The 15,888-nt window shown below is 36.9% G+C and overlaps 2 pseudogenes; both read left to right on the plus strand.

Annotated features, from left to right (window-relative positions):
• Positions 1–268: 268 nt before the first annotated feature.
• On the plus strand, positions 269–4,226 carry LOC115849190 (52 kDa repressor of the inhibitor of the protein kinase-like; annotated as a pseudogene).
• Positions 4,227–9,593: 5,367 nt separating this feature from the next.
• Positions 9,594–10,145, plus strand: LOC115849189 (ferritin heavy chain pseudogene; annotated as a pseudogene).
• The last annotated feature ends 5,743 nt before the right edge of the window (positions 10,146–15,888 follow it).

Below are 15,888 nucleotides of genomic sequence, written 5' to 3' on the forward strand. Positions count from 1 at the left end.
AAGGAAACACAAGCTTTAAATGATACCTTAAACAAGATGGATTTAATTGATTTTTATAGGACATTCTATCCAAAAACAACAGAATACACATTCTTCTCAAGTCCTCATGGAACATTCTCCAGGATAGATCGTATCTTAGGTCACAAATCCAGCCTTGGTAAATTTTAGATAATTGAAATCGTATCAAGTTCCCTGGCCCTGACAGGCGGGTGGGCTTCCCTGAGGAGGTGGGGAGGGGAGGGTTGGGCTGGCCAGCGGGCAGATGATGATGCTGATCTTCTGTGTGGCCCCCAACAGCATACAGAAGAGCACGCAGTTTGACCTGGCCTTTTTCAGGTTCCCACAGGATCCAGCCAGATGCCTGAAGTGGGTGGAGAATTGTAGGAGAGCAGACTTCAAAGATAAAACACCTGATCAACTAAATAAACATTATCAATATTGTGACAAACAGTTTGAGACTTCTGTGATCTGTAGAACTAGTCCTTATAGGAGAGTTCTTTGAGATAATGCGATACCAACAATATTTGATCTTACCAGCCATTTGAAAAATCCACACGGTAGACACAGAAAATGAATAAAAGAATTGAGTTAAGATCAAATCAGGACACTGAAACAGAAAAAAATTGATGAAACTTCTGAAGAGGGACCAAAACATAAGGAAATAAACAACAGCAATGCAGACGAAGGGGGTGAAGAGCAGGATGAAGACATTTTACCTTTAACCCTTGAAGAGAAGGAAAACAAAGAATACTTAAAATCTTTATTTGAAATTTTGATTCTTATGGGAAAACAGAACATACCTCTGGATGGACTTGAAGCTTCTGAAGTCCCAGAAGGTCTCTTTACTCCTGATAACTTTCAAGCACTGCTGGAGTGCCAGATCAATTCTGGTGAAGAGGACCTGAGAAAGCGCTTTGAATCAACAGGAGTGAACACATTGTTCTGTTCGAAAACACAGAAGAAACAGATGCTAGAGATCTGTGAGAGCTGCATTTGGGAAGAAACTCTCAGGTAAGTGAGAGACTCTCACTTCTTTTCCATCATCACTGACGACGTGGCAGACATAGCAGGGGAAGAGCACCTGCCTTTGTTGGTGAGGTTTGTTGATGAAGCTCACTACCTGAGAGAGGAATTTGTGGGCTTCCTGCCTTATGAAGCTGATGCAGAAATTTTGGCCGTGAAATTTCACACTACAATAACTGAGAAGTGGAGATTAAACATGGAGTACTGTCGTGGCCAGGCTTAGATTGTGTTCAGTGGATTTTCTTCCAAAATGAAAGTTGTTGCTTCTAGACTTTTAGAGAAGTATCCCCAAGCTATCTACACACTCTGCTCTTCCTGTGCCTTAAATATGTTGTTGGAATTATCAGTGTCTGTTATGGGAGTATCTGTCGCATTAGGAACAATTGAGGAAGTTTGTTGTTTTCTCCATCAATCACCACAACTGCTTTTAGAGCTTGACAATGTAATTTCTGTCCTATTTCAAAACAGTGAAGAAAGGGGCAAAGTACTGAAGGAAATTTGCCATTTCTAGTGGACAGGCAGGCATGATGCTTTTGAAATCTTAGTGGACCTCCTACAAGCACTTGTTTTATGTTTAGATGGTATAAATAATGACACATGTTAGATGGAATAACTGTATAGCTGGCCGACCATTTGTACTCTGTAGTGTGGTAACAGATTTTGATTTAATCAATACCACTGTTGGTTTTAAAAATGTTCTATCTTTTACAAGAGACTTTGAGAAAAATCTTCAGGGGCAAACTTCTGATGTCTTCTTTGCAGCCAGTAGTTTGACTGCAGTGCTGCATTCACTAAATGAAGTGATGGAAAATATCGAAGTTTATCATGAATTTTGGTTTGAGGAAGCCACACATTTGGCAACCAAACTTGATATTCAGATGAAATTCCCAGGGAAATTTCACAGGGCTCCACACAGTAACATGGAATCTCACCTAACCTCTGAGAGTTACTATAAAGAAACTCTAATGGAAACACAAAAGACCCCGAATAGCCAAAGCAGTCTTGAGAACGAAAAAAGGAACTGGAGGAATCAGGTTCCCTGACTTCAGACTATACTACAAAGCTACAGTAATCAAGACAGTATGGTATTGGCACAAAAACAGAAAGATAGATCAATGGAACAGGATAGAAAGCCCAGAGATAAACCCACGCACATATGGACACCTTATCTTTGATAGAGGTGGCAGGAATGTACAGTGGAGAAAGGACAGCCTCTTCAATAAGTGGTGCTGGGAAAACTGGACAGATACATGTAAAATTATGAGATTAGATCACTCCCTAACATCATACACAAAAATAAGCTCAAAATGGATTAAAGACCTAAATGTAAGGCCAGAAACTATCAAACTCTTAGAGGAAAACATAGGCAGAACACTCTATGACATAAATCACAGCAAGATCCTTTCTGACCCACCTCCTAGAGAAATGGTAATAAAAACAAAAATAAACAAATGGGACCTAATGAAACTTCAAAGCTTTTGCCCAGCAAAGGAAACCATAAACAAGACCAAAAGACAACCCTCAGAATGGGAGAAAATATTTGCAAATGAAGCAACCAACAAAGGATTAATCTCCAAAACTTACAAGCAGCTCATGCAGCTCAATAACAAAAAAACAAACAACCCAATCCAAAAATGGGCAGAAGACCTAAATAGACATTTCTCCAAAGAAGATATACAGACTGCCAACAAACACATGAAAGAATGCTCAACATCATTAATCATTAGAGAAATGCAAATCAAAAGTACAATGAGATATCATCTCACACCAGTCAGAATGGCCATCATCAAAAAATCTAGAAACAATAAATGCTGGAGAGGGTGTGGAGAAAAGGGAACACTCTTGCACTGCTGGTGGGAATGTGAATTGGTTCAGCCACTATGGAGAACAGTATGGAGGTTCCTTAAAAAACTGCAAATAGAACTACCATATGACCCAGCAATCCCACTACTGGGCATATACCCTGAGAAAACCAAAATTCAAAAAGAGTCATGTACCAAAATGTTCATTGCAGCTCTATTTACAATAGGCTGGAGATGGAAACAACCTAAGTGCCCATCATCGGATGAATGGATAAAGAAGATGTGGCACATATATACGATGGAATATTACTCAGCCATAAAAAGAAACGAAATTGAGTTATTTGTAATGAGGTGGATAGAACTAGAGTCTGTCGTACAGAGTGAAGTAAGTCAGAAAGAAAAAGACAAATACCGTATGCTAACACATATATATGGAATTTAAGAAAAAAAATGTCATGAAGAACCTAGGGGTAAGGCAGTAATAAAGACGCAGACCTCCTAGAGAACGGACTTGAGGTTATGAGGAGGGGGAAGTGTGAACTGTGACAGGGCGAGAGAGTCATGGACATATACACACTAACAAACGTAGTAAGGTAGATAGCTAGTGGGAAGCAGCTGCATGGCACAGGGATATTGGCTCGGTGCTTTGTGACAGCCTAGAGGGGTGGGATAGGGAGGGTGGGAGGGAGGGAGATGCAAGAGGGAAGACATATGGGAACATATGCTTATGTATGACTGATTCACTTTGTTATAAAGCAGAAACTAACACACCATTGTAAAGCAATTATACCCCAATAAAGATGTTTAAAAACAACAACAACAACAACAACACCAAAAAAGAAACTCTAAGTGTTCCAACAGTGGAACACATTATTCAGGAACTGAAAGGTATATCCTCAGAACAGCACCTCAGAGCTCTTAAATGCTTATCTCTGATACTCTCTGTCATGGAACAGCTCAAATTCAATACGTCAGAGGAGCATCATGCTGACATGTACAACAGTGATTTACCTAATCCTGACACATGCTCTGCTGAGCTGCATTGTTGCGGAATCAAGTGGAAACACAGAGGGAAAGATATAGAACTTCTATCCACTATTTTATGAAGCCCTTCATCTGCCAGACATCAAGATTTTTCCTAATGTTTATGCATTGCTGAAGGTCCTATGTATTCTTCCTCTGATGAAGGTTGAGAACCAACGCTATGAAAATGGGCAAAAGTGTCTCAAAGCATACCCGAGGAATACTTTGACAGACCAAAGGTCAAGTAACTTAGCTTTCCTTAACATAAAATTTGATATAAAACAACATTTGTATTTAATGGTGGATACATATATAAAACTATATACAAGTAAGTCAGAGCTTCCTACAGGTAATTCAGAAACCATTGAAAATACCTAAGAGACTTTTAAAATAGGCGTTCTCTTATATTTGATATTTGAAAAAAATCTGTAAGAAATTTGAAAATATCTTACAGAAAAGTTGTAAGGTGTACGTAGGCCACTTAATCACTGAATATCTTGACCTGTAGGCTTCCCATTGAGACATTAGTCATTGATAATCTGCCTGTCTAAATGACCCATTTGAAGTCCCATGCTTTGGAGACCTAACTGTTCTTTCAGAAGATAGCATTGAAAGTACCATATTACGCTCTGTGATCTCTGCTAATGGCATTTTGGAACTGTATAAGTTAAGTCATTTTAGACATAACATTAATCACTGTGGATCCAACTGTCAGATAGTGAGTTATCAGTTCTTTGAAGAAATAAATTTTGAGGAGGTACAGGAGGAAGGAATACATTTTATAAAACATTACAATGAAACTCATGACTGACCTTTGAATAGTAGGAGTTTTAAGTATGCTGTTAAATACCTGTAAGGGACCGTTAAGAAAATTATCAGACTCTGAGACAAACGTCTGAGCTTGCCAAACAAGGATTTCAGTGTAGATTTTGTTTTTATCAAATGAAGTTGAAGGAATAAGTTATAGTTAAATTTGAATGGAAGAGCCTGCCATTGTTGTTCCACATCTGATTGTTGCTGCTTACATTCCTTTATGGAGCCTAGATCTTCATAAGCTTTTTGACAGGTATATTTTGAACACTTCTGTTTCATGGTCAAGACAGGATCACAAGCCATGGATTTTAACAACTGATTTGTCTGTTTTCTTTTGCCTTTTTCCATGACTGTATATACTGCCTCATCTTGATTTACAACCAAAACCTAGAAAACCTACAAAAATAAGTGTTTTATGGTTTATCTAGGAATAATACAGAAAATATTGCTGTTATTTTTGGTGAAGAAAATCAATTTTGTATAGTTTACTTCAACCTAAATAAAATGTGAATTTTGTTTAAAAATGAAGAAAAAAAAAACACAAGAAATAGTACCAAGTATCTTTTCCAACCACAACACTATGAGACTAGATATCAATTATGGAAAAAAATCTGTAAAAAATACAAACACATGGAGGCTGAACAATACTGAACAATACTACTAAATAACCAAGAGATCACTGAAGAAATCAAAGAGGAAATCAAAAAGTCTCTGGAAACAAATGACAATGAAGACACAACAACCGAAAACATATGGGATGCAGCAAAAGCAGTTCTAAGAGGGAAGTTTATAGCAATACAATCCTACCTCAATAAACAAGAAACAGCTCAAATAAACAACCTAAACTTACACCTAAAACAATTAGAAAAAGAAGAGCAAAAAATCTCCAAATTTAGCAAAAGGAAAGAAATCATAAAGACCAGATCAGAAATAAATGAAAAAGAAATGAAGGAAACAAAAGCAAAGATCAATAAAACTAAAAGCTGCTTCTTTGAGAAGACAAAATTGATAAACCATTAACCAGACTTACGAAGAAAAAAAAGGGAGAAGACTCAAATCAATATAATTAGAAATGAAAAAAGAGATGTAACAACTGACACTGAAGAAATACAAAGGATCATGAAAGATTACTACAAGCAACTCTATACCAATAAAATGGACAACCTGGAAAAGATGGACTAATTCTTAGAAAAGAACAAAGTTCTGAGACTGAACCAGGAAGAAACAGAAAATATAAACAGATCAATCACAAGCACTGAAATTGAGACTGTGATTAAAAATATTCCAACAAACAAAATCCCAGGACCAGATGGCTTCACAGGTGAATTCTACCAAACACTTAGAGAACAACTAACACCCACCCTTCTCAAACTCTATCAAAATATAAAAGAGAGAGGAACACTCCCAAACTCATTATACAAGGCCACCATCACCCTGACACCAAAATCAGACAAAGATGTCACAAAGAAAGAAAACTACAGGCCAATATCACTGATGAACATACATGTAAAAATCCTCAGGAAAGTACTAGCAAAAATAATCTAATAGCACATTAAAAGGATTACACACCATGATCAAGTGGGGTTTATCCCAGGAATGCAAGGATTCTTCAATATACGCAAATCAATCAATGTGATAAACCATATTAACAAACTGACAGAGAAAAACAACACCATCATCTCAATGATGCAGAAAAAGCTTTCAACAATATTCAATACCCATTTATGATAAAAAACTATCCAGAAAGTAGGCATAGAGAGAACTTACCTCAACATAATAAAGGCCAAAAATGACAAACACACAGTCAACATGATTCTCAGTGGTGCAAACTGAAAACATTTCCAAAAAGATCAGGAACAAGACAAGGTTGCCCACTCTCACCATTATTATTCAACATAGTTTTGGAAGTTTTAGCCATAGCAATCACAGAAGAAAAAGATATAGAAGGAATCCAGAACAGAAAAGAAGAATTAAAACTGTCACTGTTTGCAGGTGACATGATATTATCCATAGAGAATCCTAAAGATGTGCTAGAAAACTACTAGAGTTAATCAATGAATTTGGTAAACTAGCAGGATACAAAATTAATGCACAGAAATTTCTTGCATTCCTATACACTAATGATGAAAAATCTGAAAGGGAAATTAAGGAAACACTACTATTTACCATTGAAAAAGAAAGAATAAAATGCCTAGGAATAAACATACCTAAGGAGACAAAAGACCTGTATGCAGTTAATTATAAGACACTGATGAAAGAAATTAAAGATGATACAAGCAGATGGAGAGATATACCATGTTCTTGGATTGGAAGAATCAACATTCTGAAAATGACTATACTACCCAAAGCAATCTACAAATTCAATCACTATCAAACTACCAATGCCATTTTCCACAGAACCAGAACAAAAAATTTCACAATTTGTATGGAAACACAAAAGACCCAGAATAGCCAAAGCAATCTTAAGAAAGAAAAACGGAGCTGGAGGAATCAGAGTCCCAGACTTCAGACTATACTACAAAGCTACAGTCATCAAGACAGTATGGTACTGGCACAAAAACAGAAATATAGATCAATGGAACAGGAGAGAAAGCTCATAGATAAACCCACACACATATGGTCCCCTAATTTTTGATAAAGGTGGCAAGAATATACAATGGAGAGAAGACAGCCTCTTCAATTAGTGGTGCTGGGAAAACTGGACAGCTACATGTAAAATAATGAAATTAAAACACTCCCTAACACCATACACAAAAAATGAACTTAAAATGGATTAAAGACCTAAATGTAAGACTATAAAACTCCTAGAGGAAAACACAGGCAGAGCACTCTATGACATAAATCACAGGAAGATCCTTTTTGATCCACCTCCTAGAGAAATAGAAATAAAACCAAAAATAAACAAATGGAACCTAATGAAACTTAAAAGCTTTTGCACAGCAAAGGACAACATAAACGGGACAAAAAACAACCCTCAGAATGGGAGAAAATATTTGAAAATGAAGCAACTGACAAAAGATTAATCTCCAAAATGTACAAGTAGCTTATGCAGCTCAATATCAAAAAAACAAATGACCCAATCCAAAAATGGGCAGAGAATCTAAAGAGACATTTCTCCAAAGAAGACATACAGATGGCCAACAAACCCATGAAAGGATGCTCAACATCACTAATCATTAGAGAAATGCAAATCCAAACCACAATGAGGTATCACCTCACACCACTCTGAATGGCCATCATCAAAAAATCTACAAACTATAAATGCTGGAGAGAGTGTGGAAAAAGGGAACCCTCTTGCACTGTTTGTGGGAATGTAAATTGGTACAGCCGCTATGGAGAACAGTATGCAGGTTCTTTAAAGAACAAGCAGTAGAACTACCATATGACCCAGCAATCCCACTACTGGACATATACCCTGAGAAAACCATATTTCAAATGAGTCATGTACCACAATGTTCATTACAACTCTATTTACAATAGCCAGGACATGGAAGTAACCTAAGTGTCCATCAACAGATGAATGGATAAAGAAGATATGGCACATATATACAATGGAATATTACTCAGTCATAAAAAGAAACAAAATTGAATCATTTGTAGAGAGGTGGATGGACCTAGAGTATGTCATACAGAGTGAAGTAAGTCAGAAAGAGAAAACAAATACCGTATGCTAACACATATATATGGAATGTAAAAAAAAAATGTTTCTGAAGAACCTAGGGGCAGAACAGTAATAAAGACGTAGATGTAGAGAATGGACTTGAGGACATGGAGAGGGGGAAGTGTAAGCTGGGATGAAGTGAGAGAGTAGCATGGACATATATACACTACCAAATGTAAAATAGATAGCTAGTGGAAAGCAGACACATAGAACAGGGAGATCAGCTTGGTGCTTTCTGACCACCTAGAGGGGTGGGATAGGGAGGGTGGGAGGGAGACACAAAAGAGAGGAGATATGGAGATATATGTATACGTATAGCTGATTCACTTTGTTGTAAAGCAGAAACTAACACACCATTGTAAAGCAATTATACTCCAATAAAAATGTTAAAAAAATAATTTAAAAGGATAACCAAAAATAAATAAATAAATAAATAAATAAATAAATAAATAAATAAAGGAGATATGGACAATAATTCAATAATAGTAGGAATCTTTATCATCCCATTGACATCATTGGACAGATCATCCAGACAGAAAATCAATAAGGTGACAGAGGTTCTAAATGACACAATAGACCAGTTGAACTTAATGGATATCTATAGGGCACTACATCCAAAAAGAACAGAATGCACATTCTTTTCAAGTATGCATGGGATGTTTTCTTGGATGCACCACAGAGTAGGTCAGAAAACAAGCCTCTAACAAATTTATGAGGATAGAAATTACTTCACGTATCTTTTCTGACCACAGTGATATGAAACCAGAAATCAACCACTCTAAGAAAAATGGGAAAATAGTAAACACTTAGGGACTAAACAGCATGTTACTGAAAATCCAATGAGACAACCATGGAATCAAAGAAGAAATCATAAAATACCTCAAGACACATGAAAATGAAAACAGAACCTCACAAAACCCATGGGATGCAGCAAAAGCAATTCTAAGTATGAAATTCATAGTGATACTTAGTGGTCTTCATCAAAAGATACATAGTGGTCTTCATCAAAAAACAAGAAAAATCTCAAATGAGCAACCCAAGGTACTACATAAAAGACTTAGAAAAAGGAGAACAAATAAAACCTAAAGTCAGCCACAGTCTTCACAGAGAATTGCCACGGTTTCCTACTTCAACATTGCTTGGACAGAACAGGGCTAGCTCTCGCCACCACCTCGCAGCACACTCCAACTGCCCCAAGGTCCCCGCTGCCACTCCAGTGCTGCACAGCCACCATCATCACCGCCAACACTGCCTCTCCTCAGCCACCCACCATGATAACCATGTTCCCCTCGCAGGTGCATCAGAACAACCACCAGGACTCAGAGGCCACCATCAACTGCCAGATCAACGTGGAGCTCTATACCTCCTACGTCTTCCTGTCCATGTCATACTATTTTGACTGTGATGATGTGACTTTGAAGAACTTCACCAAATGCTTTCTTCTCCAATCTCTTGAGGAGAGGGAACATGCTGAGAAACTGATGAAGCTGCAGAACCAACTGGGTGGCGAAATCTTCTTTCAGCATATCAAGAAACCAGACCATGATGACTTGGAGAATGGGCTGCATGCAATGGAATGTGCACTACACTTGGAAAAAAGTGTGAATCAGTCGCTACTGGAACTGCACAAGCTAGACACTGACAAAAATGACCACCATTTGTGTGACTTAATTGAGACTCATTACCTGAAGGAGCAGGTGAAATCCATCAAAGAATTAGGTGACCATGTTAACAACTTGCATAAGATGGGGGCCACCAAATGTGGCATGGCAAAGTATTTCTTTGACAAGCACACCCTGGGAAACACTGATAACAAGAGCTAAGCTCTAGGTTGGCTTTCCATAGCAAGAGGGGTGACTTCCTTTGTCACCAATGCAGTGCCTGCATATTTGGGTTACTTTTACCTTTTCTATAAGTTGTACCAAAATATCTACAAGTTCTTTCCTTAGTACCATTCCTTCAAATAAAGTAATTTGGTACTCCCCCCCACAAAAAATACCTAAAGTCAGCAGAAGGAAGGAAATAATAAAGATCAGAGATGAAATAAAATAGAGTTCAAAATAACCATAGAATAGATCAATGAAACAAGAGATGGTTTTTTGAAAAGATAAACAAAATCAACATACCTCTACCCAGGCTCATCAAGAAGAAACACCCTCAAAAAAAATGAAAGAAAAGAAATAACAACTGATACCACAGAAATACAAAAATCATAAAACAATACTATGAGCCGTTATGTGTCAACAAGTTGGACAACCCAGAAGAAGTTGACAAGTTTGTAGAAACAGAAAGCTTTCCAATACTGAGTCAAGAGGAGACAGACACTTTGAACAGACTGATCACTAAAAGTGAAATAGAATATGTAATCAAAAAAACTCCCTCCAAACGAAAGTACAGGACTGGATGGCTTCACTGGGGAATTTTAACAAACATACAAAGAACTTATAGCTATCCTTTTCAAACTATTACAAAAAATTGAAGAGGAGGGACCGCTCTCATATTCATTCTATGAAGCCACCATAACCCTGATAACAAAACAAAAGACACTACAAAACAGAAAATTACAGGCCAACATCTATTTTTAATGAATATAGATGCAACAATCCTCAACAAAATATTAGGAAACAGAATCGTACATCAAAAACAATACATAAAAAATACCATACACCATGATCAAGTTGGATTCATTCCAAGGTTGCAAGGATGGTTCAACATAAGCAAATCAATCAAAGTGATATACCACATTAACAAAAGGAAAGACAAAAGCCACATAATCATCTCAATAGATGCAGTAAAATCATTTGACAAAATTTAACATCCATTCTAGATAAAAACTCTCACTGAAATGGGTATAGAGGGACCATATCTACACATAATAAAAGTCATTTATGACAAAGCCACAACCAACATAATACTCAACAGTGAAAAACTGAAAGCCTTCCCGTTAAAGTTAGGAATGAGGCAAGAATGCCCACTCTTACCACTCCTATTCAACATAGTATTGGAAGTCCTAGCCATAGCAATCAGACAAGAAAAAGGAAAAAAATATATATATATAAATTGAAAGGAAGAAGTAAGACTGTCACTATTGGTAGATGACATGATACTTTACATAGGAAACCCTAAAGTTTCCATACAGAATCTATTAGAACTAATAAATGAATTCAGTAAGGTTGCAGGATACAAGGTTAATATAAAGAATTTGTTACACTTTTTACACTAACAATGAAATTTCAGAAAAGGAAGGTAAAAAACCAAAAATCTCATTTAAAATCACATGAAAAAGAAATACCTAGGAATAAATTTAACCAAGGAGGTGAAAGACCTGTATGCTGAAAACAGTAAAACATTGACAAAGTATATTGAAGATGATTCAAAGAAATATAAAGACATCACATGTTCTAGGATTGGAAGAATTAATATGGTTAAAATGGCCATGCTACCCAAAGCAACCTACAGATTTAATGCAATCCCTATCAAAATACTTATGACAGGGCTTCCCTGGTGGCGCAGTGGTTGAGAGTCCGCCTGCTGATGCAGGGGACATGGGTTCGTGCCCCGGTCCGGGAAGATCCCACGTGCCGCGGAGCGGCTGGGCCTGTGAGCCATGGCCGCTGAGCCTGCGCGTCCGGAGCCTGTGCTCTGCAATGGGAGAGGCCACAACAGTGAGAGGCCCACGTACAGCAAAAAAAAAAAAAAAAAACTCATGACATTCTACATATAACTAGAACAAATATCTTAAAATTTATATGGAACCACAAAAGACCAAGAATTGCCAAAGCAATCATAAGGAAAAAATAAAGCTGGAGGCATAATCCTTCCAGACTTCAGACTATACTACAGAACTACAGTAATCAAAACAGCATGGTTTTGGCCCCAAACAGACATATAGCTCAATGGAACAGAACAGAGAGTCCAGAAATAAACCCGCTCACCTGTGGTCTATCTATGTCAAAGGAGGCAATAATATACAATGGAAAAAAGACAATCTCTACAACAAGTGGTGTTGAGAAAACTGGACAGTTACATGTAAATCAATGAAATTAGACCACTCCCTCACACCATATATAAAAATAAAATCAAAACAATTTAATGACCTAAATATAAGACATGACACCATAAAACTCTTAGAAGAGAACATAGGCAAAACATTCTTGAGTATAAATTGTAGCAATATTTTCCTAGATCTGTCTCCCAAGGCAAAAGAAATAAAAGCAAAAGTAAGAAGTGGGACCCAATCAAACATACAACTTTTTCAGAACAAAGGAAACCATCAATAAAATGAAAAGACAGGGCATCCCTAGTGGTGCAGTGGTTGAGAGTCTGCCTGCCGATGCAAGGGACACAGGTCCATGCCCCAGTCCGGGAAGATCCCACATGCCACAGAGTGGCTGGGCCCATGAGCCATGGCCGCTGAGCCTGCACATCTGAAGCCTGTGCTCTGCAATGGGAGAGGCCACAACAGTGAGAGGCCCACGTACTGCAAAAAAAAAAAAAAAAAGAAAAAAGAAAAGACAACCTACAAAATAGGAAAAAATATTTGATATTTGCAAATGATGCAACTGACAAGGGCTTAATATCCAAAATATACAAACAACTCATAAAACTCAATATTGAGAAAATGAACAACCCAATCAGAAGATGGACAGAAGACCTAAATATACATTTTTCCAAAGAAGACATACAGATGGCCAACGGACACATAAAAAGATGTTCAGCATCATTAATTATTAGAGAAATGGAAATCAAAATCACAATGATGTATCACCTCACACTGGCCAGAATAGCTATCTTCAAAAAGTCTACAAATAATAAATACTGGAGAGAGTGTGGAGGAAAGGATGCCCTCCTACACTCTTGGTGGGAATGTAAATTGGTGTAGCCGCTATGGAAATCAGTACGGAGTTTCCTTTAAAAAACTAAAAATACAGCTACTATATGATCCAGCAATCCCACTCCTGGGTACATATCTGGAAAAAATGAAAACACTAATTCGAATAGATACATGCACTCCATTGTTCATCACAGCACTATTTTTTTTTTTTTGGCTGCACTGCACAGCATGCAGGATCTTCCCTGACCAGGGATCGAACCCATGCCCCCTGTAGTGAAAATGTGGCGTCTTAACCACTGGACTGTCAGAGAAGTCCATAACAGTACTCTTTATAATAACCAAGACATGGAAAGAACCCAAGTGCCCATCAACAGAGGATTGGCTTAAGAAGATGTGATATATGTATATATATATATATATATATATATATATATATATATATATATATATGCACACATACACACACACACACTGGAATATTTATCTGCCATAAAAAAGAATGAAATATTGCCATTTGCAGCAACATGGTTGGAGCTAGATAATATCATACTTAGTGAAGTAAGTCAGATAAAGACAAATATTATATTCTGTCACTTATATGTGGAATCTTAAAAGTAACACAAATGAATCTATATATGAAACAGAGGCACAGACATAGAAAGAAAACTTGTGGTTACCAAAATGGGGGGTGGGGTGGGATAAATTCAGAGTGTGGGATTAACAGATACAAACTACTATACATAAAATAGGTAAGCAACAAAGATTAACTGTATAGCACAGGGAATTATATTCAATATCTTGTAATAACCTATAACGGAAACATGTGAAATACAAATATGTATTTGTATATATAATATATATCTAAATCACTTTGCTGTATACTTAAAACTAACACAATATTGTAAATCAACTGTACTTCAATTTAAAAAAAGAGAGAAAATCTTCAGGATCTAGAACTAGGCAACAAGTCTGTAAACTTGACACCAAAAGAACAATCTGTAAATGGTAAAGTTGATCAATTGTACCTCTTCACAATTAGAAACTTTTGCTGTGTGAAAGACTCTCAGAAGAGAATGAAAAGACAGGCTACAGACTGGGGGAAAGTATCTGTAAATCACATATCTGACAAAGGACTTGAATCTAGACAAATTGGTAATTGCCAAAGGTTACATTTGGAAGAGAGTATAAGTATAAAGAGAAATTTCTTTGGGGTGATCGAACAGTTCTGTATCCTGATTGTAATGGTGGTTACACAAATTTCAACATATGATAATTTTATAGAACTATACACAAAAAATAAATAAAAGAAGAAAGGGAGGAAAGGGTGTCATACTATGGGTTTGATATTGTATATAAGTTACATAAGATGTCATTGGGGGAAGCTGGGTGAAAGGTACATAGCATTTAATCCATACTGTTTTTGAAAGTTCTATATGAGTATGAAATTATTTCAAAAATTTTTTTAAAGTTCTAGTCTGTCAAGAGATGTGCGTTCTAGTCTGAATTGTCTAAGGCAAACTCTCTGAATTCCAGTTTCCTCAACAGTAAAATGTAAAGAATTTTATTTGTCATACCTATCCAATAAAAGTGTTAGTAACACTTAACAATTGAGAATAAAATTGATATGAAAATACTCTGAACTGTTATGTTTTGTACAAATGTACTTTTTATGCCCTAATTACTTTGTTATGGAAATACCTAATTCCAAGAACTGGATGTCTCTTGACATTTCTACTCCAAATGTGAAATATGTTTTCTCTCACTCAAGTTTTTGTTTAACAAGTATATCATATAGAATAAATTCCACTTGACTAGGGAGGTGGGAAATTCAAGCAAGAACATAATGTTTATTTCTTTGGTACATTTAAACTTTATTTCCAATCACAATCAGCATATATTTCAAAAAGCCATCACTTATTAGGCAGGTATAATTTAACTAAGTTATACATGCAAAAATTTCTGAAATCAGATGTGGAGAATGTTTATGTCAGAATTGTTTTCCCCTTAAGAAAACACAGCTTGCTACTAATTAATTAAATAACTGATGCAAACATTCTAAAAGCTGAGCTACTTTTCTGCACTAGCTCCTCCCTTTTGTGTTGTTTTAGCTTTTATTTTGTGAATTATGGGAAAATGTTTGGTATACTTGGCATACTTGGTATACTTGTTATTGTGTTACTTTAGATTAAAATTTATGGCCCCGGGCTTCCCTGGTGGCGCAGTGGTTGAGAGTCCGCCTGCCGATGCAGGGGACATGGGTTCGTGCCCCGGTCCGGGAAGATCCCACATGCCACGGAGCGGCTAGGCCCATGAGCTATGGCCGCTGAGCCTGGGCATCCAGGGCCTGTGCTCCGCAGTGAGAGGCCTGTGTACCGCAAAAAAAAAACCCAAAACCCCCCAAAATTTATGGCCCCAACTTGATCCATCTCTTGTGTAAACACAGTCATAAAAAAAAATACATTCTACAAGAACTGAAACTTAAGCCAAATATTCCTTTAAATCTTTGTTCAGCCCTTTTCCTACTGGACTGTGCTGATTCCTGAATTCAGACTCGAGGGCTGAAAGCCAAATAAGTCAATCATTTTACTTGGAGGAAAATAGACCCCTTGAGCATCAGTGGCAGAACTTATTTTCTGACTAGCAATTCATTCACAAGAGCAGGTTTCACTTTGTGACCTAATTTCAATGAGTCTATTAAATTTATTACAAATTTGCAAAAAACTCAATGTTTC

This window comes from Globicephala melas, chromosome X (genome assembly GCF_963455315.2).
Source record: "Globicephala melas chromosome X, mGloMel1.2, whole genome shotgun sequence".
Classification (NCBI taxonomy): Eukaryota; Metazoa; Chordata; class Mammalia; order Artiodactyla; family Delphinidae; genus Globicephala; species Globicephala melas.